Raw genomic sequence first — 21,152 nt, forward strand, 5'->3', positions numbered from 1 at the left:
TTCCAGACCATAGAAAAGGAGCAAAGGATCTCCTGATTCTTTTTATAAAGCTAACATAACTTGAATACTAAAAGTTGATCAATATATTATAAAAAGGGAAAACTATATGATTGTAGATATAAAAATTCTGTATCATATATACCAATTGATTCCAGCTGCATATTGTAAGGACAGTATAATATAGACTTAGTAGGGTTTATTCTAAGACCATAAGGGTGGTTCAATTTTGGGAAATCTATCAATGTAATTTATTACATCAGCAAATTAAATTAAGAAAGCCAATGATTGTATCAATAAATGCCTGAGAGGCATCATAAAATTAAATAGTCATTTCTAATAAAAATTCTAAGTAATTTAGAAATAAAGGAACTATTTAAATATGATAGATTCGTTTTACCAAAACTCAAAAGCAAGCATTATAATAAAACAAAAAATTGCTGAAACTCTTTCCATTAAAAAATAGAGCTGATATCTTGTTAAATTTAATTGGTAGTGAATGGAGAAGGAAATGGCAACCCACTCCAGTGTTCTTGCCTGGAGAATCCCAGGGACGGGGGAGCCTGGTGGGCTGCCGTCTATGGGGTCACACAGAGTCGGGCACGACTGAAGTGACTTAGCAGCAGCAGAAATGATCACACCTTTCTCCTATACTCACTGGTCTAGGGCATACTCCTAATGCAGTGATTGCAGAGATGTATTTAAACATTTCTTTCTCCCATTAGACGGAGACTTCCTAGAGGCAGGTGTAGGCTTTACCAATTTTTGTCTCCTTTGTCACTGACAGTTTATGGCACAAAAAATTTCTGGAAGGCACAAGCAATTGAATGACTATAATAATAGAATTTATACTTTTCAAAAGACCATTTTCCCTTCACCACAAGAGAGCTTGTGTCAGTTTGATTTACATATGAGATGCTGAGCATGCCATGAGCATAATTTGCAAAACTTTTTCAAATGTAATTATATCAGAAGCATGGAATATAGACCAATGAGCCCATTTCATTTTTTATTTAATTTTTTTTTTGAGAGTTTAAATCTCACGTAGTTTTATCATTATTTTTGAAACTCCTTTCATGATTTTCTTGGACTTATTCATCATACTTAGAAGTGAGCTGTGAGCAGCTTGGAAATGCAAAAATACAAGTCATTTAACTTAAGTCTGTATACCTTAGAAACTAACAAGATTGCTGCTGCTGCTAAGTCGCTTCAGTCGTGTCCGACTCTGTGCGACCCCACAGACGGCAGCCCACCAGACTCCGCCGTCCCTGGGATTCTCCAGGCAAGAATACTGAAGTGGGTTGCCATTTCCTTCTCCAGTGCATGAAAGGGAAAAGTGAAAGTGAAGTCGTTCAGTCGTGTCCGATTCTTAGCGACCCCATGGACTGTAGCCTACCAGGCTCCTCCATTCATGGGATTTTCCAGGCAAGAGTACTGGAGTGGGGTGCCATTGCAAACAAACAAATGAACCCCCCCCCCACCACCCGCTCTGCCAAGTACTTGGGAAATACTTCTCTAGAAGAAATTTTAGTTTCACATCCTTCCCACCTTCTAAAATCAAATTTGCTTTCAGTATGTTTTTCTTTCAGAATGACTATTTAAATCTGAGGATACCCACATATTTAAGTTCTCTAGCACCCTGAATTATTTCATCTGATACTAACGGGCCAGGCCCCTTTGCCCATACTTGCTGCTACATCTTTAGAAGCTAATGCCTCCTCCTGCTGCATCTTTCTCTCAAAAGGCAATAGATGTATTACCTGTGATGGAAAACAAAGGTTGGATTTTCAGGATTCCACTCTGAAAGGGTGGACCAGAATTAAGAAAGATTAAGAGTTAGGGTAGTTCATGTGTAATGCCCCTGTTATCTAAAAGAAGGATTGAAACATTCCTATGGGATTTAGCCACAAGGATGATGTTACTGATTCCGGAGAGAGCGGTTTTAATGAAATGTGCACCAAAGTCAATGGCAGTGTGTTCATTCAGGAGTGAGTAAGGACAGTGACGATTTTTGGAAAAGTTCAACTAGAAAATGCAGGAGAGATAGAGACAGAGACCAACACAGAGATAGACATAGGGGCAAATAAAGAGAGAGTTGGGATGGAACCTTATCTCAGAGGCTACACATTCACCTGCTATAGTCAAAGCTATGGTTTTTCCAGTAGTTGTACGTGGATATGAGAGTTGGACCATAAAGAAGACTGAGCACCAAAGAATTGTTGCTTCCAAATTGGTGGTGCTGGAGAAGACTCTTGCGAGTCCCTTGGACAGCAAGGAGATCACATGCCAGTCATTCCTAAATGAAATCAATCCTGAATATTCATTAGAAGGACTGATGCTGAAGCTCTAATACTTTGGTCACCTGATGCGAAGAGCCAACTCATTGGAAAGATGCTGGGGAAGATTGAGGGCAAGAGGAAAATGGGGTGACAGAAGATAAGATGACATCACTGACTCAATGGATATGAGTTTGGGCAAACTCTGAGAGATAGTGAAGGACAGGGAAGCCTGGCATGCTGCAATTCATGGGGTCACAAAGAGTCAGACATGACTTAGCGACTGAACAACAACACATTCATCCAGTATAGTATAATTGTCTCTTCTAATAAAAGTGGTAACCTTGATATCACAAAAGTTACCTTCATAGTTCATTACTCTATTTTCCTACTGTAATTTAAAGAACAAAATTAAGACATAAAAGGCATAGCCTATCTGGAAGTTTAAATTTGAATCTTGCACTTTAAATAGACTTACTAATCTGTTGTGTTTATGAACTGAGACCCAGTTTGTGTCATATAGTCCCTTGTATTTTCTTCCTGAGTAGAGAGAAACCTCTTACAGGCATATCATCACTCTCCAATGGCTGAAGGTATCATCAAAAATTGAGATAATTACTCTTAACAGGGATAAATGAATTTTGAGTACATAGGCTCTCACCTCTTAAAGTGGGGCAAAGGAGGTTAACAAGGCAGGGCGACTCTTGGCTGGAGGAGTACACATAAGTCATTCTTAATTGGAGGTTTTACCTTTGTTCTTCTGAGCAGCTGCCAAGGAACTTTCTACATGTGACTTGAGATAAATGAGCCAGTCAGGGAACTGCTTGTATCTCTAAGATGAACTGCTAGACTATTCTATTGAAATCCTAAAGGGGATGGTGGTGATTAAAGATACATTTTTTACAAATTAGTGTAAAAGACAGTTAAGAATTCCTGAAGGAAGAGGCAGGGCTCAGGCAAGTCCATAATTAGTGACTCTGGGATGCTGTATTTCATGTTGTTTTCCTTATTAATGCTAGAGGGAGACTGATTTGGAAGACATACCATAAGAAGAACTGTAGAGCATGACTCACAGCATCACTACTTTTTTGGGTAAAGAACCAAAGGGAAGCCTTGAAAGGAAAGTTACATGAACACACTTTCTTCTATGATAATCTCTTCTACTTCTTGAGGGAACAGACTGAGCCATCTTTCTTTTAAGTCTCTAGCTGCAATAGCTACATGTTGAGTGCAGTCAGATGATGCCTTGAAGCCGTTCTGGGTGGAGAGTCAGGGGTATGAAGTTACAGATCCAGCCTATTGGATGACTTTGAGAGATCCTTTGACCCCTCAGGACTGCCTATTCTCCCATGTGTGCCACAGTAGGAAGCAAATGGCCACTGGGATTCTTGCCTGTTATGGGGTTCAGAGTATCTAGAAAGATGGACAAAAGAATGAGTATCTATAAGAAAGAGGCTCAAAAGAAAGCAACTACTTGTGTATTTTGCTTTGGGAATAGCACGTGCCATTTGATTATATGGGAAAAGAAATAATGGGTGTGAAACTGAGACATTGGCACATGCAGATAACAATATTCTTATATTAAACTTTGGATAAGCATTTATTATACACTTGTTTTCACCCCAAATATTTGGATTTCAATTTCTTAATCTTCTGGAATGCTGGAAATTACTTTTGGCATTTTTACCATTCCTGGGGTACAACTTTATGCTATTTGAAACAGGAATGGTTTCAGCCTCAAAATAGCACAGTTCCTGCTAATCAACTCAAAATCTTCCAAGTCACACAGGCTATCGGAAGCCAGAACCTATTTTTCTGGACAGGGAATATGTTTGCTCAGTCCATGAGATTGAGATCAAACTTGAATATTATTTTCCAGATCCTAGTGTTTGCAAAGCAGATGGAGAATATCCTAATGGCATGAGCTGTTTTGTGAATAGCAAGCTATATAACATTTTCTTAGTAACCACATTTTGTCCTGTGAATAAATTAGGTAGGTCATAGGTATATTCTTATAAACTTATTTTATGTTTAGTATGGAACATGGCATATATTTAGCACCCAAAAATATTTATTGAATAAATGAATGAATGCATACATATATGGCATTTAAAAGAGACTGTGAAAGCTATCATTAGGAATTTTCCTAATAAAAATTTAATTATTGCTATCAATTTTGATCTATTATGTATATAAAAGGATTGACAGTTAATGAATTTCTGAGTAGATTCTTCTGAACCCTTCTTGAGATAGTCTTATTAACTTTGAAAGGCTTCTAATGGCATTTGGCTTTCTTGAAAAGAAGTTTAAGAAGGAAAAGAATCAGTCTATTTGGTTATCCAGACACCTATGGTCTGATCAGGGAATGATTTATTCTGGGAATAGCTTTCTAAATTAAGTAGCCCCTCTGAGAGGCCTTTCTCTTTTAAAACCTTCTTGAGTCCTTGGTGGTGCCATTTGAATTGTGGACACACTTAGATTCAGAGAGAGATCTGGAAAGAAAAAGCACTGATTAAAGAAGAATCTGATCACTTTGGCACTAAGAGAGCACAGTCACCGAGTTGAGTAGGAAAGTGCTAACTATTCATTTATTATTCTGGCCTCTGATTAAAATTTGTGAGTGAGGATATTCCTCTCTGTCTCCCTTGGGCTGTAACTTGGCAATATTTAATTTTGATCAGCTATTTTCATTTTTGATTGAGACAACTTTTCCTGGAAGCTTTGCCCGTAGAAAATAAACTCTTCGATTCCTCGCCAATACTAAGTCTTCCTCTGATACCTATGTCTGTGAATGAATCCAGTGAAGGTGTGCACCATAGGCAACTCTCAGGTTGGGACTGAAATGTCTGAAGGACCTCTCTGCAGCTTGACAGTTGACATTTGTAGGTTGACATCATTCCAGGTCTGTTGGATCACACATACTTATTAAAAAAGTAGGATGCTTTTCCCCACCGCCCTACCCCGCCAGCCTAGAACATTAGAGTTGATCAGCTAATCCAACATCCTCATTTTACCATAAGAAACTGAGGCCTGGAGAGCTGAAGTCGCTTGACCAAGAGAACTATTATCTAGAACTGGAATTCAAGTCTCTTGATGTTTTTGAAATTTGAAACATGCTGCCCTGCCACTTCTTAGCAAACTTTATGTAAGTTCAGTACTTTCATTGAGGTTTTACTTGAGGTAGAAAATGGTGTTTTGAAGAGCTCTCAAAGTGTGACTATTGCTGTTCTAAGATGTTTTCCTTATCAATTATAAGCTCATAAAGCTCAGGATACCTTATTTCTTTGAATCTGACCCCAGGTCATGAATGCAACACCTAATCTGTTTATAACTACAAGGACAGCTGCAAAAATTTTTGGTGTGGTGGTGGGGGTTAGATTTAAAGGGTGTATAGACTTGTAAATCTGCAGATAAACTTTTGGGCCATCAAACTTGTTTGCCTCATTTTCAATTCTTATCCAGTTGATCTTCACTTTGGTGAAAGGCTGGAGACTTTGACTTCAGATCAAGTCCTCTTGCCCTGGTTCTTGAATTGTATGTCTGGGGTGGGGAGTGTCTGGTCACCAGCACTCACAAGGCCCAGTCTCAATATTTACCATGGAGGCAGGAGGCAGCTTCCCTGCTGCTCTTTGCCAGCAAGACAGGAAGGCAGATGCTAAAGTGGTGAGGCTGCACAGAGCCTCTAAGCCACTTGGGCAAACTGCTTCATCTTTCTGTGCCTCAGTTTCTTCATCTGTTTATGAGGATAATAATTGTGTCTCAAGAATAGGGATACATGGAATGATATGTAGGTTTGTTCAAAAATGGCCTTGAATGGTTGTCCCAGATCGTCTGGTGCAAGCTGGCTCAAACTGGAGCCACTGCCCTCACCTCAGCCAGGAGAGGGCAGCTTTCTCCAGTCTGAGAATCTCATGAGATTGGGGCCTTCCCCTTCCTGGTGGGGGTTGAAGATGGGAGACTGCAGTGTGCATGGGGAGCTGAGGTCTTTAGGCATTGGGCAGCTGGCTTTCCCAGCAACTGATGTAAGTGGCTGGCATCTAAGCTCAGACTACCTGCTTGTGTGAGATGAATCTCTTGCTTGCCCCATGTGAAGACAGAGCAACAGAGGGTAGCACCCTTTGCTGGAACAGGGTCTTTTTATTGGTGCAAAGTGCCTCCAAACAGGGCCCTCTGCAGAATGCTCCAAAATCATACTGTTGTCCAAAATCAAAATCTGTTTTCCTGATGTGCTTTACCAAGCAATTCTTCTAGTGCTTACCCCAAACTCTCAAAATATTAGGCTATTGTAAGGATTCAATTAATTAATACATAAAAGACACTAAAGACAGTGCCGGATGTTCTTGGCTTTCAAAGGGATCTAATCATTCAATTGATAGGACTATAGTGAGATACAGATGTAAAAGCCATATGTAGACTATGTAGCACACACATACATGTATTAGCTATTATTATTATTAGCTGTCTCTATCTTTTGTATCATAAAATCCTCTTCATCCAAACTGTGGTATAAAAGAACTGGGGGCCATGTCAATATTTATTAGAGAATGGAAATAAATGGGGTATATATAATAGTGAACACTTAGGCAGGAAGACTTTCCAATTAACTGGTTTTCCTCCCAGTATTAACATTTTTATTTATTTTTAAAGGATCTATGTGAGTCGGAGGAATTAGACTTGTCTTCTCCCTCAGAATGGAAGGATTCCTTTTTTCTCCTCACTCAGTAACTACCAAAAATCATATCCTTAGCCTTTCTGCATAAAGTTGTTAAAAATCCAGTTCTTTCTTCCTCACACTTTCAGATGTATACACATCTTTATTGCTCTAACACGATTTCAATATGAATATGAGAAGGATAAATTTCTGTTAAAAATACCACCAGGTTGCTACTGCCTAGAATAAGAAATTATATGTCAGTAAGGCTGGAAAATGAATCTGCTTATCTCAATCTTTGTGTACAAAAGGCCTCTACTGTAACTGTGACAGCAAGGAAAAGACTCAAATGGCTAAAATTACCCCATGAATAACACCTCTAGGAGCCTGAGAACCAGCCTTGATTCCCATCCTTTCCTCACCCCCAACATGGAGTTTTTGCATTTCCAGCTTTAGTACATCTTAAGGCCATTCACTTCTCCCTGTTATCTCCAACTGCTGTCTTAGCCTAAGCTACCGTGGTCTCCCATGTGAACTACCACAAAAGCCTCTGTCTCATCTCTCTGCTTGTCCCACTTCAACTAATTCTCTACAAAAAAGTTAGAGTAATCTTTTAAAACATAAATCGGAACATGTCTCTTCCTGGCTCTCGCTGCTGCTCACTTCAACGTGGCCTACAAAGGCCTGCATGAGCTCACATTCTCAGCCTTTGTGTGGAAAAGTACAGCTATACTGTATTTCTTTTAATTTCTTCTTTAGTTCCTGCAAAGTGTTAGGTGCTCAGAGCATGTGTACATGCTGATCTTTTTCATAGACTCCCTTTCTCCCCATTTCATTCTAGATCCTGTTTACTCTCCAGCTAGTCTCAACTCAAATGTCTTCTCTGAGATGCACACACACACACACGCAAATTCCCATCTAAATAAGGTCCCCTCCTTTGTCCTTTCTTAGAATACTCTGGCCTTTTCATTCACTACACTTAGAGTATATAAATGCATCTATATTTGTTAGGGCATTTATTTAGCAGTTTTCTTCCTCAGTGGGTGGTAGATGGTAAGATCCAAGAGGACAGAGACCTTGTCAGTTTTGTTCTCTTTTAAAAAATATATTTATTTTTATTTATTTATTTGGCTTCACCAAGTCTTAGCTGTGGCACACAGAATCTTCAATCTTTGTTGGCCTGTGGAATCTTTAGTTGTGGCATGCAAGATCTTTACCTGAGGCATGAGGGATATAGTTCCCTGACCAGTGATTGAACCTGGATCCCCTGCACTGGGAGTGCAGTCTTAGCCCCTGGATTACCAGGGAAGTCCCCTGTTTTGTTCAATTATGAGTACTTAGTATCTAGCACAGTGCCTGGCACATTGTAGGTTTTCAGGAGACTTTGATAAGTGAATGAAGATTCACATGGTTACATATTGTCATGAAGTAAAAGTGAAAGTTGCTCAGTCCTGTCCGACTCTTTGCGACCCCGTGGACTATACAGTCTATGGAATTCTCCAGGCCGGAATACTGGAGTGGGTAGCCTTTCCCTTCTCCAGGTATCTTCCCAACCCAGGAATCGAACCCAGGTCTCCTGCATTGCAGGCAGAGCCACAAGGGAAGCCCAAGAATACTGGAATTGGTAGCCTACCCCTTCTCCAGCTCTCTAAAAGCTAAGGACACTCAGGGATTTCCATTGACCTATCAGGGTGTGTATAGAAGGTGACTGTGTGGAACCACTGGGAACCCTGGATGCTAGATCTGTCAGACCTCAAGCAGGTTATTAAATTTCTTTGAGCCTATTTTTATCATTGGTAAATTGGGGATAACAAAGAATCATAATATTCTCCCTTTCTACCCTCTGAAGTTGTTGTTAAGGATCAAATGAGAGACTTGTTATTCTAGTGCTTTAAAACCTTATAAATATTATAACAGATTTACATTGTTGAAATTATTAAATGGAAAATTATGTCTGAAAGCATAATAGGAAAGAAGGAAAGACAGAACAAGAATAAGGGACACATGAATGACAGCCAAGAGGTTATTGGTAAATGAATACAGTGGTCTGGAATTCATTGTCCATCTGTTTGAGAAAGGCCAAACCAATCAAAGCAATCAGAAAGCACTTATAATATATAGATTTTTAAGGCTGCCTGCATCTTTGGCAAATTTCCTTGCAAATAAATCCCACTCGAGTGAGAACAGATGTTATCTATATTTTTAAACTTCTTAGATCTTCCAGATTTTGAATATTGCATCAACATGCAGTACTTACTTTTGTCATGCATTATTTCTCTTCTCCAATTTTCCTTTTCTTTCGTAAATTATATGCTAATTTCTGAACCTGTATGAATTATTTTTGATGTTAATGATTCCTTTTCTTATGCCCACTTAATATACTTAATTCTGAAATTTTTAACTCATCAGGCAATTTAAGCAAAACTTATAAAACAGCCATTATAACCTGTCTCATTGCATTTATTGTAGATGATTTTAGCTCAGAGGGTATTAGTTAAGCCTTAGCTACAAGATTTAATAGTGACATTATTTGACTCCAGGTTTCACAGTGAATTTTATGTTATGACCATCATACTTATTTCTTGCCTGAAATAGTGTATAGCTCAAGTATGATGCGGAAACCTTGTCTTTGGTTTCCAAGTGAGAAAGAAGTCACTGTGAATAAAACACTTTGATTAGCTGTTATTTTTAAAAATGATGGATCAAGGAAGTGTCTTATTTCATTTGATCTGAATTTAAACTCTTTAAAGAAAATGTATATTTGGCACACAGGAGGTGCTCCAGGTATACTTATAAATTCACCCATCTATTTATTTGGTAAACTACTTATAACGTGTCAGAATTAGTCTAGGTTCTAAACATTTAAAAAAAAGCAAATAAGATGACCTTTAACTTTTTTTAACTTTCCTATTCATTTTGACTGAGATATCAGTTAGGTAAAATTCATAAAAATCAGGCTTGGTAAGAAGATTGTTGATTGTTTAGAGACTTACTAGGGCATTAATGAATGCTTGATGGTTGATTCCTAATGCCAGTTTGCAAAACCTTGGTTGTCATTAGTCACACACACATGTCCACACACACACACACACCTAACCACTCGTTTAAATTCACTTCAATTTTCTAAAAATAAGGATGCCACATAGTACTTTGTTGACAGATATTATTAGTCAGGGTATTAGTTTGGCTGCTTTAACAGAAACCATAATAGCAGTGGTTTAAACTAGATATTTCATGCAAAGATAGGCTCAATAAAGGACAGAAATGGTATGGACCTAACAGAAGCAGAAGATATTAAGAAGAGGTGGCAAGAATACACAGAAGACCTGTACAAAAAAGATCTTGACGACCCAGATAATCACGATGGTGGGATCACTCACCTAGAGCCAGACATCCTGGAATGTGAAGTCAAGTGGGCCTTAGAAAGCATCGCTACGAACAAAGCTAGTAGAGGTGATGGAATTCCAGTTGAGCTATTTCAGATCCTCAAAGGTGATGCTGTGAAAGTGCTGCACTCAATATGCCAGCAAATTTGGAAAACTCAGCAGTGGCCACAGGACTGGAAAAGGTCAGTTTTTGTTCCAATCCCAAAGAAACGCAAAGCCAAAGAATGCTCAAACTACTGCACAATTGCACTCATCTCACATGCTAGTAAAGTAATGCTCAAAATTCTCCAAGCCAGGCTTCAGCAATACGTGAACCGTGAACTTCCAGATTTTCAAGCTGGTTTTAGAAAAGGCAGAGGAACCAGAGATCAAATTGCCAACATCCACTGGATCATCGAAAAAGCAAGAGAATTCCAGAAAAACATCTATTTCTGCTTTATTGACTATGCCAAAGCCTTTGACTGTGTGGATCACAATAAACTGTGGAAAATTCTGAAAGAGATGGGAATACCAGACCACGTGACCTGTCTCTTGAGAAACCTGTATTCAGGTCAGGAAGCAACAGTTAGAACTGGACATGGAACAACAGACTGGTTCCAAATAGGAAAAGGAGTACGTCAAGGCTGTATATTGTCACCCTGCTTATTTAACTTCTATGCAGAGTACATCATGAGAAACGCTGGGCTGGAAGAAACACAAGCTGGAATCAAGATTTCTGGGAGAAATATTAATAACCTCAGATATGCGGATGATACCACCCTTATGGCAGAAAGTGAAGAAGAACTAAAGAGCCTCTTGATGAAGGTGAAGGAGGAGAGTGAAAAAGTTGGCTTAAAGCTCAACGTTCAGAAAACTAAGATCATGGCATCTGGTCCCATCACTCCATGGGAAATAGATGGGGAAACAGTGGAAACAGTGTCAGACTTTATTTTTTTGGGCTCCAGAATCACTGCTGATGGTGACTGCAGCCATGAAATTAAAAGATGCTTACTCCTTGGAAGGAAGGTTATGGCCAACCTAGATAGCATATTGAAAAGTAGAGACATTACTTCACCAACAAAAGTCCGTCTAGTCAAGGCTATGGTTTTTCCAGTGGTCATGTATGGATGTGAGAGTTGGACGGTGAAGAAAGCTGAGCGCCACAGAATTGATGCTTTTGAACTGTGGTTTTGGAGAAGACTCTTGAGAGTCCCTTGGACTGCAACGAGATCCAATCAATCCATCCTAAAAGAGATCAATCCTGGCTGTTCATTGGAAGGTCTGATGTTGAAGCTGAAACTCCAATACTTTGGGCACCTCATGCGAAGGGTTGACTCATTGGAAAAGACCCCTAATGCTGGGTATGATTGGGGGCGGGAGGAGAAGGGGACGACAGAGGATGAGATGGTTGGATGGCATCACCGACTGGATGAACATGGGTTTGGGTAGACTCCGGGAGTTGGTGATGGACAGGGAGGCCTGGCGTGCTGCGATTCATGGGGTCGCAAAGAGTCGGACATGACTGAGTGACTGAACTGAACTGAACTGAAACTAGATAGAGGTTTCTTTCTTTCATATATAAAAGTCTAGGTTGGCAGGGAGTCACGGGGAAGGATGGCCCTGGACAAGGTTATCCAGGGACCCAGAGTTCTTCCTGTTTTGTGACTATCATCCCCTAGGACATTGCCTTCATCAGTCTCACTCCCTCCTTTCTGTGTCCCAGCCACTAGGAAGGGAAAGATAAGTGGAAGACATGGTTTGATTTCAAGAACATAATCTATGATTTGCTTAGGTTACTTCTTTTCACAACCCATCATACATACTATGCCATTTGACTACACCAAGCCACAAGAGAGGCTGGGAAAGTCATTAGTTGTTAGTTGGGAAATTAGTTGCGGCCAGCAAAATTCTGGAGAAAAAGGTAAAATAGATACAGGTGAAAGCCTAGTGATCTTTAGAAGATGTCCTGACTCCCTCTTCCCCTCGTATATTCTGTACACTTGCTAAGGATATTTCAATTTTATTTTATAAAAACAAATTTAAATATAAAAAAATTGCATAAAGCTTTAGAATACTCATGATTGCAACACCCAAGATCTACAAAGGTTTCATTCTTTGGAGATGAGTCCCAAGGCATGAAAGTTCAAACTCTCTGAATAATTTCACTTGTCCTCTTTAGTCTTAAAAACTAGAAGTATGGGCATTTTTCCCCTCACTAATCAGAGAGATGCTCGTAGGGAGAAAAAGGGCTACAGCAGAAGCAGCCTATTAGTGACAAATTGTATAAAATTTTATATACTCATCACAAGGTATGTAAGTAATAGCATATCTGGAGCTGGGGCTAAATTTTATCACCTCAGTAGCTGAATCCTCCTGGCAGTCATTCATTATTTGTCTCTGCAATCAACCTTGGCTGCTGGAGACTCTTTTAAGTATTCATTTATTCTTTCACTCAGTCAATGTTGAATAGTTGCTGTGTGCATGGCACTGTGCTTGCTATTGGAGGAGTGTGGATAAGAGGGCGAAATAATGTATAATCCTTGACTTTATGGTACCTATGATCAGAAAGGGAAGACAAAGGGTCACACACTTAATTCATCCTGCAGTGTGTGGTGGATCTCAAAGCTGTGGGGTCAGCGGCAATTCAGAAGCAGAGTTTTAGCTGGTGTGGTGATCTGCTTTAGGAAAGAAGTGGCTGGCTAGAATGTGGGCCTTTTTTTTAAGGTAACGGCAATGGAAGACTCTCTAGGAAGTGGGAACAGTATGACAAAGTGGTAGAGATGGAGAATCTGGGAATAATATTATGCAGGCTGAGATTCCTCTAAGCTAGGAGACCAGTGGGAGCCTTGATGGCATGGTAGACACAGATGCTGACCTCGTAAGGCAGCTCTGTTCAGTGATGGTGGGGCAGGCATCTGGAGGACTGTGTCCCCAAACTCATGCTACCTGTCCGCTCTGCAGGCTCCCAGTCCACACTGCACTGTGCAGGGGCTTGCAAAGCCAACTCGCATGTCCTCACGTGCCCTTTTAGTTCCCTGCAGTCGCCCTTCCTCCAGCATAAACAAGCTCATTATTTCCTATGTAAATGAAAAGCATCTAAGGCTTGGCTCTCTTCCAAACATCAGTGTGGTCCAATACACTTCTTGAAATACAGAGGTTCAATGTGTTGCGTTCTTATTTTTGTTGCTGTTTAACTTCTAAATGGCAAATCTTCCTCTACTGTAAAAGAGAGACTTGTCCCTCTGCCACTGTGTGGACAAGTTCTGGGAAAACAACAGACAGACGTGATCCAAGAAAGTAAATTATCCAAAGAATCACTTACTAAACATATATAAAAGAAGACTATTAAAACCTTTCAGAGCTCTCAAAAGTGAGACTCTGATGAGTTAACTTCTCAAATATTGGAGAAACACCAAATCCTTAGAATGTCCAACAGTCTTAAAAGTTAAATGAGAACATTTGAATTTCCATGCTGAGCATAGAGAATTCTTCATGCAACTCTTGGCTGAAACAGTGCTGGAACCCAAAATAGAACAGAGGCAAAAGTTTAAAATGGTATTAAAATGTTAATTTCTCTCACTTGAGAAATACAATTTGTCTTCTCTCCACTTTTAATAGTTCCTGAACTCACTGAGTTAAAAAGAATGGTTTCAACTTTGCCACAATAGGACCACATCTGACTTTCAGTCTGGAAGAAGTGTTTTGATTTTGATTTACATTTAAATGAGGCCCCTTGCAGATAGAAGACTTGAGACATGTCCTACCAGGAGATAAGGAGAAGGCAATGGCACCCCACTCCAGTACTCTTGCCTGGGAAATCCCATGGATGGAGGAGCCTGGTAGGCTGCAGTCCATGGGGTCACTAAGAGTCGGACACGACTGAGCGACTTCACTTTCACTTTTCCCTTTCATGCACTGGAGAAGGAAATGGCAACCCACTCCACTATTCTTGCCTGGAGAATCCCAGGGACGGCGGATCCTGGTGGGCTGCCATCTATGGGGTCGCACAGAGTCGGACACGACTGAAGCGACTTAGCAGCAGCAGCAGCAACCAGGAGATACAGGTTCTGACTGAGGAAGAATCCAAACAGAGAGAAGGAACAAGAGGGCCTACCAAGTAGCTGATGATCTTGGTCTTAACTTGTCATCTCAACAGGGATAAATGCTGGTCTAGGTGAAATGTTTTGGCCTCCCAAGAAGAAAGGGAGTAGAACAATCCAAGGTGACATGGATATCTTCATCATTATTTATGAGGTTTAAGGCTGAATGAGGAAGCTCCAGGAAATTTTGATGTAGGTCTCTTCTCTAGGTGGGAAATGCATAGTCACCTAGTGGGTGGGAACAGCTAAGTGCTTTTTGATTTCATAACCAAAGCCTTGTTTACTTATTTATCGGCTCTCTTCTAAGTAGCTAAGGCTGAATGTGTAGATAGTTTGTAGGGTGACTTGGTGAGTAGCAGACCTATGAACAATAAATCAGCATTCATGTTCAGGCTAGACTCTTCTAACCTTTCAAATACTCCTTATTAAACTTTTCTTGGAAACTTTTCTTTCTCCCATGGTATTACTGTGTATTGGAGGAAGATTTGTGTGTGTATGTGTGTGTGTGTGCCAAACAACATTTGGTAGGCTATTGAAATAGACTCATTTAGTTAGTTAGGTTGACTTGCTGCTGCTGCTGCTGCTAAGTTGCTTTAGTCGTGTCTGACTCTGTGCGACCCCATAGATGGCAGCCCACCAGGCTCCTCTGTTCCTGGGATTCTCCAGGCAAGAATACTGGAGTGGGTTGCCATTTCCTAGGTTGACTTTCTTCAATCCAATTGAATGATTGAAACTGAGAAGGAAAGTGAATCTCAGTTTTCAGCTCAGCTTGTTCTGAGCCGACTCCAGGTGCTTGTAGGATGATTTCAAGGCAAACATCTTGGTACATGAGGGGTTTTGCAGCCAAAACAACTTGTGCTGCTTTCTGACAGGCCATTTTGAAACACCTATAAGCTGCTTTGCACAATGAGAATAAAGCAGCAGTTAAAATAGAATAAAGCAGACTTAAAATGACCTGTAAGTAGACAGAAGATGCCTGCATTTGACCGTGGTTGTTTATCCTTTGTATCTGATTTCCAATTGTCAAGCCCCATGTCTTTGGGAAACATACAGTACAGTTCTCTACAGTAATAGCCTTTCATCCTAACTAGATAAGAGCTTCTGAGACCAAGATGTCTGGGTTTGCTGGCACCTAGAATGGGTAGCTCTTGTTGTGTCTGCTTAGGAATGTCTTTCATGAAGCCAGCAGAAGCAGCTCCCGGGAAGCTAGTGAGCTCATTTTCCATGATTGGCCTCACACTATCAGTTGTGTTGGAAAAAAAAATGTGATGGGATGGAGGGACAAAATAATAAGAGGCTGGAAAGTATTTTCTTTTGTAGACAAAGCCTGAAGAAATCCGATTCAAACTCTGTTAGATAAGCTGGGGACCAACGAGTGCATCGACTTGGTAACAAGAGAGTAGCTAGAAAAGATCCTCACTCATTGAGCCACACACCCATGTTCTGACCAGAAGAAGGCTGTCGTATCATTATTCTAGCATTTTCTTGTTGACTGAAGGGTAATGTGAACTTACTGTACTTAGGAGAGAGGAAGCCTTACTTGGCTAATATTGCAGAGAACTTAGTTTCACAGTCTGACATCATGACATTCTGTCCGTCCAGCTCTGTGGAGATTGTATCAACATCCACCTCTATAGCTTCTTAATCCTGCAGCAAATCAACCTGAGGACTGGACTCTTCCAAGATATTGACACCAGATTCAGGAACCTGCTATTCTCTGTCCCCACTTTTTTTTATGGGAGGAGGAGCCAATGTAATGGCTCATCTTTACTAGAAAGAAGAAATTTTATACCCATATTTTGAGTGAGTTAATGCAGGGGCTCAGTGGGCCAGCTGGTGGGGCACCAGCTTGTAATGGGTTCCACACCTAGGGCATGGCTAGGCCTTGCCTTTGTGCAGCCAGAACCAGATGACAGCACCTTTTCAGTTCATGGCAGCACTGTTGTCTTCTTGACAAGTGTAGCCCAGTTTCTGCTTGTTGGTGATGGAGGGGACTAAATTAGGGTCTTTCTTGGTACCTGAGGTTTCCTTTGGGGCAAGCATACCGTGTGAGTCCAGCCCTTGCACATAGCGAGCATGATCTCCCTCTGCAACCCATCACCTGCTCATCATCAGTAGGAACACCACCTCCAGATGCCATGGAGCACACTGTGGTGACTCCATTAGGACTGTGGGCCTTCAGGGTCAGTGCTCCAGCTCTGCGGAATAACCTTGAAGTCATCATGCCAACTGCAAACACCCTTTCTGCCCCCTCTTAGTCTCTGGCTATTTCTTTACTTTTCCTTATATTTTTTCCTCAAAAGCATCTTCCCATGGCCACCACTGGAGCATACTTCCCCTCTGAAGTGTAATCTCTCAAGAGATTTTAGGCTTTTATTATAGATGAGAGTAACTTATGGATTGAAAAAGAAGTATATGCTTTTTATACTGAAAAAACATTCCCAAGACAATGAAATACAAAAGGATTGGCAACCTGCTTAGACTTAGGGGTGGGGAGGAGCACATGAGAAATACAAAGAGAACAAACTTACAAAATTCCTCAAAAATTGTTCTGTCTTGTCAGTAAATTTCAATTCAATTCAGCAAAAGTTTATTTTGCACCTTCTATATGCTAACCAGGCAAAGAGACGTCGTGATTAAGGCTACATGAGCTTGAGTGAACAGGTTGTGTTTAAAGATCAAAAGAGGGACTTCGCTGGTGGTCCAATGGTTAAGATTTCACCTTCCAGTGCAAGGAGTGTGAGTTTGATCCCTGGTTGGGGAGCAAAGATCCCACATGCCTCACAGCTAAAAAACCAAAACATAAAGCAGAAGCAATATTGTAACAAAAAAAATCAATAAAGACTTCACAAATGGTCTACACACAAAAATGTTTAACAAAAATAAAAATCAGAAGATTGCCCAAGATGGTTGATATATAAGCTACAGCAAGTGGTGGTGGTGGGAGGGGGAGAGGTTCATGGAAGAAACAATGAGAAGGACCCAGCCAGATCATGAGGGGCTTTAAGTACCCAGAATTTGCTTATGATATAATTAAGATGCTATAGAAATATTTTTAAACAGAGACTTGATAAGATCATGTCTGTGTTTTTGAGGATGATGCTGGTCACACTGTGAAGGATGAGTTAGAAGGAGGCCATGAGTCTAGTTATGAGGCTTTGCTTCTTGGGAGGTGATAGAACCAGTCTCCCCCCCAACAATATTGATTTCATTTGCAGGGCCTGGAGCAAGAGCACAGATGGAGACCACCCCTCTCCCAAGATCCTAGTCCACTGAGGCCTACTCTTTTTCTTCCCATCTCCTGTGAGGGTTCAAGGCAGTCACATGCCTGCATCCACATGTCCAAACTCCATCTGTATGCCCCCTCCTCAGCTCACAAACAGCTAGCTCTCCATCACAGCTCAGACCTGGGTGGCATGCACCTGAGTTGCATTGTCTGTTCTCAGAAGAATACTCTCTTGTGTGAGACTGTACAAGCCCCCTAGATATATTCTGGGCTATTTGGGTGGGAATCCCAGATCTGAGGCACCCAGTGTGTGGTTTACAATCAGGGGTGCGTGTTCCAGATTGGCATATACCCTGGCCCTATGGACTCCTTGCCCTGTAGGAAGTTTAGACAGGGCCCTCTAAAGCCCAGGACCTCCATAAAGGGCCCTCGTTGCTTGAGCTCTGGATTTAAGAGAGGTACTGGAGAAAGATCATTTTTAGGAAATACCACCTATCACCAATATGTAGAGAAGCCCCACAGAAAAATCACACCTTAGTACACCTGAATATGAATTAGACAGAAAAATCATGCCTCTGACCAAAGTCTGGATCAGTTCAGTTCAGTTCAGTCGCTCAGTTGTGTCCGAATCTTTGCGACCCCATGAATCGCAGCATGCCAGGCCTCTCTGTCCATCACCAACTCCCAGAGTCTACCCAAACCCATGTCCATCGAGTCGGTGATGTCATCCAACCATCTCATCCTCTGTCGTCTCCTTCTCCTCCCGCCCCCAATCCTACCCAGCATTAGGGTCTTTTCCAATGAGTCAACCCTTCGCATGAGGTGGCCAAAGTATTGGAGTTTCAGCTTCAACATCAGACCTTCCAATGAACAGCCAGGATTGATCTCTTTTAGGATGGATTGATTGGATCTCGTTGCAGTCCAAGGGACTCTCAAGAGTCTTCTCCAACACTACAGTTCAAAAGCATCAATTCTTTGGCGCTCAGCTTTCTTCACCGTCCAACTCTCACATCCATACATGACCACTGGAAAAACCATAGCCTTGACTAGACGGACTTTTGTTGGCAAAGTAGTGTCTCTGCTTTTCAATATGCTATCTAGGTTGGCCATAACCTTCCTTCCAAGGAGTAAGCATCTTTTAATTTCATGGCTGCAGTCACCATCAGCAGTGATTCTGGAGCCCAAAAAAATAAAGTCTGACACTGTTTCCACTGTTTCCCCATCTATTTTCCATGAAGTGATGGGACCATATGCCATGATCTTAGTTTTCTGAATGTTGAGCTTTAAGCCAACTTTTTGACTCTCCTCTTTCACCTTCATCAAGAGGCTCTTTAGTTCTTCATCACACTATTCTCTTGTTATAAAGAGAAAATACTAGAGTGATAATAACAAAAATTCCATGCTTTTCTAGTAAACTCTCCGAAGGATTCCAGTTACTTTTTTATCCTTCTTTAAATGGGCTAACAAGCAGATTGAATTTCCTCTTTATCCGTCCTTTGAATAAAAAGGTCTAAAAGAAGACGAAGAGTTCTTCCAGCATGCAATAGGCCTCAGTGTACCAGTCTAGTTCCATTGTGAATGTTTACCAGATTCTCAATGGAAGGCATTCCCGACCTCAGTCCACACCCAAGAAACTCTTATTTCTTTTTGCAGAACCATTGCTTTAAATATCTACATAATGGTGTGTTGTAGTTGCATGTGTATGTGTGAGGAGGTTGAGAAAGAGAGACAGGTAACAAGCAAGAGAGGATAAAACAAAACAAAACAAAAACTCTAAAGAAGGAAGTTTCCTCTTTATTACCATCTCTCCATTTGTCAAACTGGAATATAGAGCTGAGTATTTGAGGTTCAGAGTTTCTAGTTCTGAAACTCTGTAATGACTCAGTAACATGGCCCAGTCAATCAGTTTCTCTGTTTATTTTCCTCTTTTGCAAGATGGGAGTAGCATACTGAACCAGATGAAAAGCGAGGCTGATTTTGAAAAGCAAAGGGAGCCAGGACTCTGAGTACTGCCTTTAGGAAGTCCTACTATTGCCCTCTCTGTTTTTCTCCAGTTTCAGCATCTGAATTGGTATTCTGAGATAGGAATAGAGAGTGAGGGAAGGCAGGATCCTGGGTAGGGGAGTATTGTTTGTTTTCCAGGACAGATGCTCCCTCTGGTACCAGAGGAAAGCTACTTGATCTTAGGAAGGAAAGAAGTAGTGAACCACTGGGAAGGAGAGGAGGCAGTAGCTCTGTGTCCACAATAGGCTGGACCTTGAACCGCTGTGAAAACGCTTGGTCCTTGTAGGGATGGCTGTGCAGAGAAGAGCTGCGTGCTCAGAGCTGTGATTCTGGTAACTCATGATATTCTGGATCAAAACCACTCTTGAGGGAGCAGGATCATATTCCCATGAAGATCCAAGGTGGTCTCTGTAGGGACCCAAATCAGCAGTAGGCCAAGGTGACAATGCAGGTCCAACACCAGATAATATGGTGAAAAGCAGAGGTAGGTATGGACTCTTCTGACTTCAGGCTCTCTCTCCTTCAGGTGAGGGTGTCAGAATCGCCTCACGCCTCTCCCAGGCCTGTTGCATGTTTTAAAGAGGGTTATGAGAAGATACCAGATGTTGTACTAATTTGGTACTGGGGGCTGAAGATAGATTTCTTTAGGGGAAAATGAAAGATGTGTGATGCCAATGGTACCTTAAAAGTGTGGAGCATTTTGTTTCAGTTACATGGATCTGCATTAGCGCTGGTTGGTTTTTCCTTTTGCCCAGTATTTTCGGTGATAATGTTGTTTTCTTTTTGGCCTGTTTTCATTCTTATTTTACACATAAAAAAATTGCACACTGGCCTGTCTGGAAGACAGATCACATTGGGGAAACAGGACATGTTATTGTTGTCAGTTAACTTGTCTTTCACCAGTGCTGGTCATGGGTTATGACCTATGCTCTCAGCTCTTGCTGGGAAATTACCCTTGAGGACCACGTGAGCAGCAGTGCCTTGCTGCTCTCCCTCCCATGTCTCAGGGCCAATACATCTGGAGGAAATTCTTTTGTTCTTCATAGGAAACCATATTGTATTGTTAACATAGTTTTTTCTATTAAGTTACAAATTGCACTGTTTTATTGCAGTGCTACCATTAAATATATTGAGTCTCCTAGGAAAGATATATCTGAAACACAAATAAGGGTTATTTTGTGAATAAATTATTAGCCTACAAATAATTTTGGCTGGCAACAGGAGAAGGAATGCTTCCCCACAAATAAAATATCAATCGCAAGATGGCAAGGCAGGGCTTGTCTTTGCTGCTGAGTGGCGTAATGAATGATTCTGTTTTATAGTTATTTCTAGAATGTAAGCATTTTCAAATCACTGATACAGTGTTTGGTCCCAGGAGAACAGTAAGAATTTCTGAAGGTTACCTCACTTTCCAAGTACAAGTTGTTCAGAGAGGAATGCTGTGTCCTGTATCCTGGGTTGGACCAGTTGTGCCCTCTGAGAACAGTGTAGACTTGATTTGACTCCGGAAGATCAGTCATCTACCCTAAGTTG

The 21,152-nt window shown here is 41.0% G+C and overlaps 1 long non-coding RNA gene and 1 pseudogene across 1 annotated transcript in view; one reads left to right on the forward strand and one right to left on the reverse strand.

Moving 5' to 3' along the window:
* The window catches only part of LOC145512280 (uncharacterized), a 265,655-nt gene that overhangs the window by 109,029 nt on the left and 135,474 nt on the right, over positions 1-21,152 (forward strand). The window lies entirely within an intron of this gene.
* Positions 16,211-16,610, reverse strand: LOC145510041 (cytochrome c oxidase subunit 5B, mitochondrial-like; annotated as a pseudogene).

The sequence above is a fragment of the Giraffa tippelskirchi genome, chromosome 1 (genome assembly GCF_054371585.1).
Source record: "Giraffa tippelskirchi isolate mGirTip1 chromosome 1, T2T-mGirTip1v1.2.pri, whole genome shotgun sequence".
In the NCBI taxonomy this organism is placed as follows: domain Eukaryota; kingdom Metazoa; phylum Chordata; class Mammalia; order Artiodactyla; family Giraffidae; genus Giraffa; species Giraffa tippelskirchi.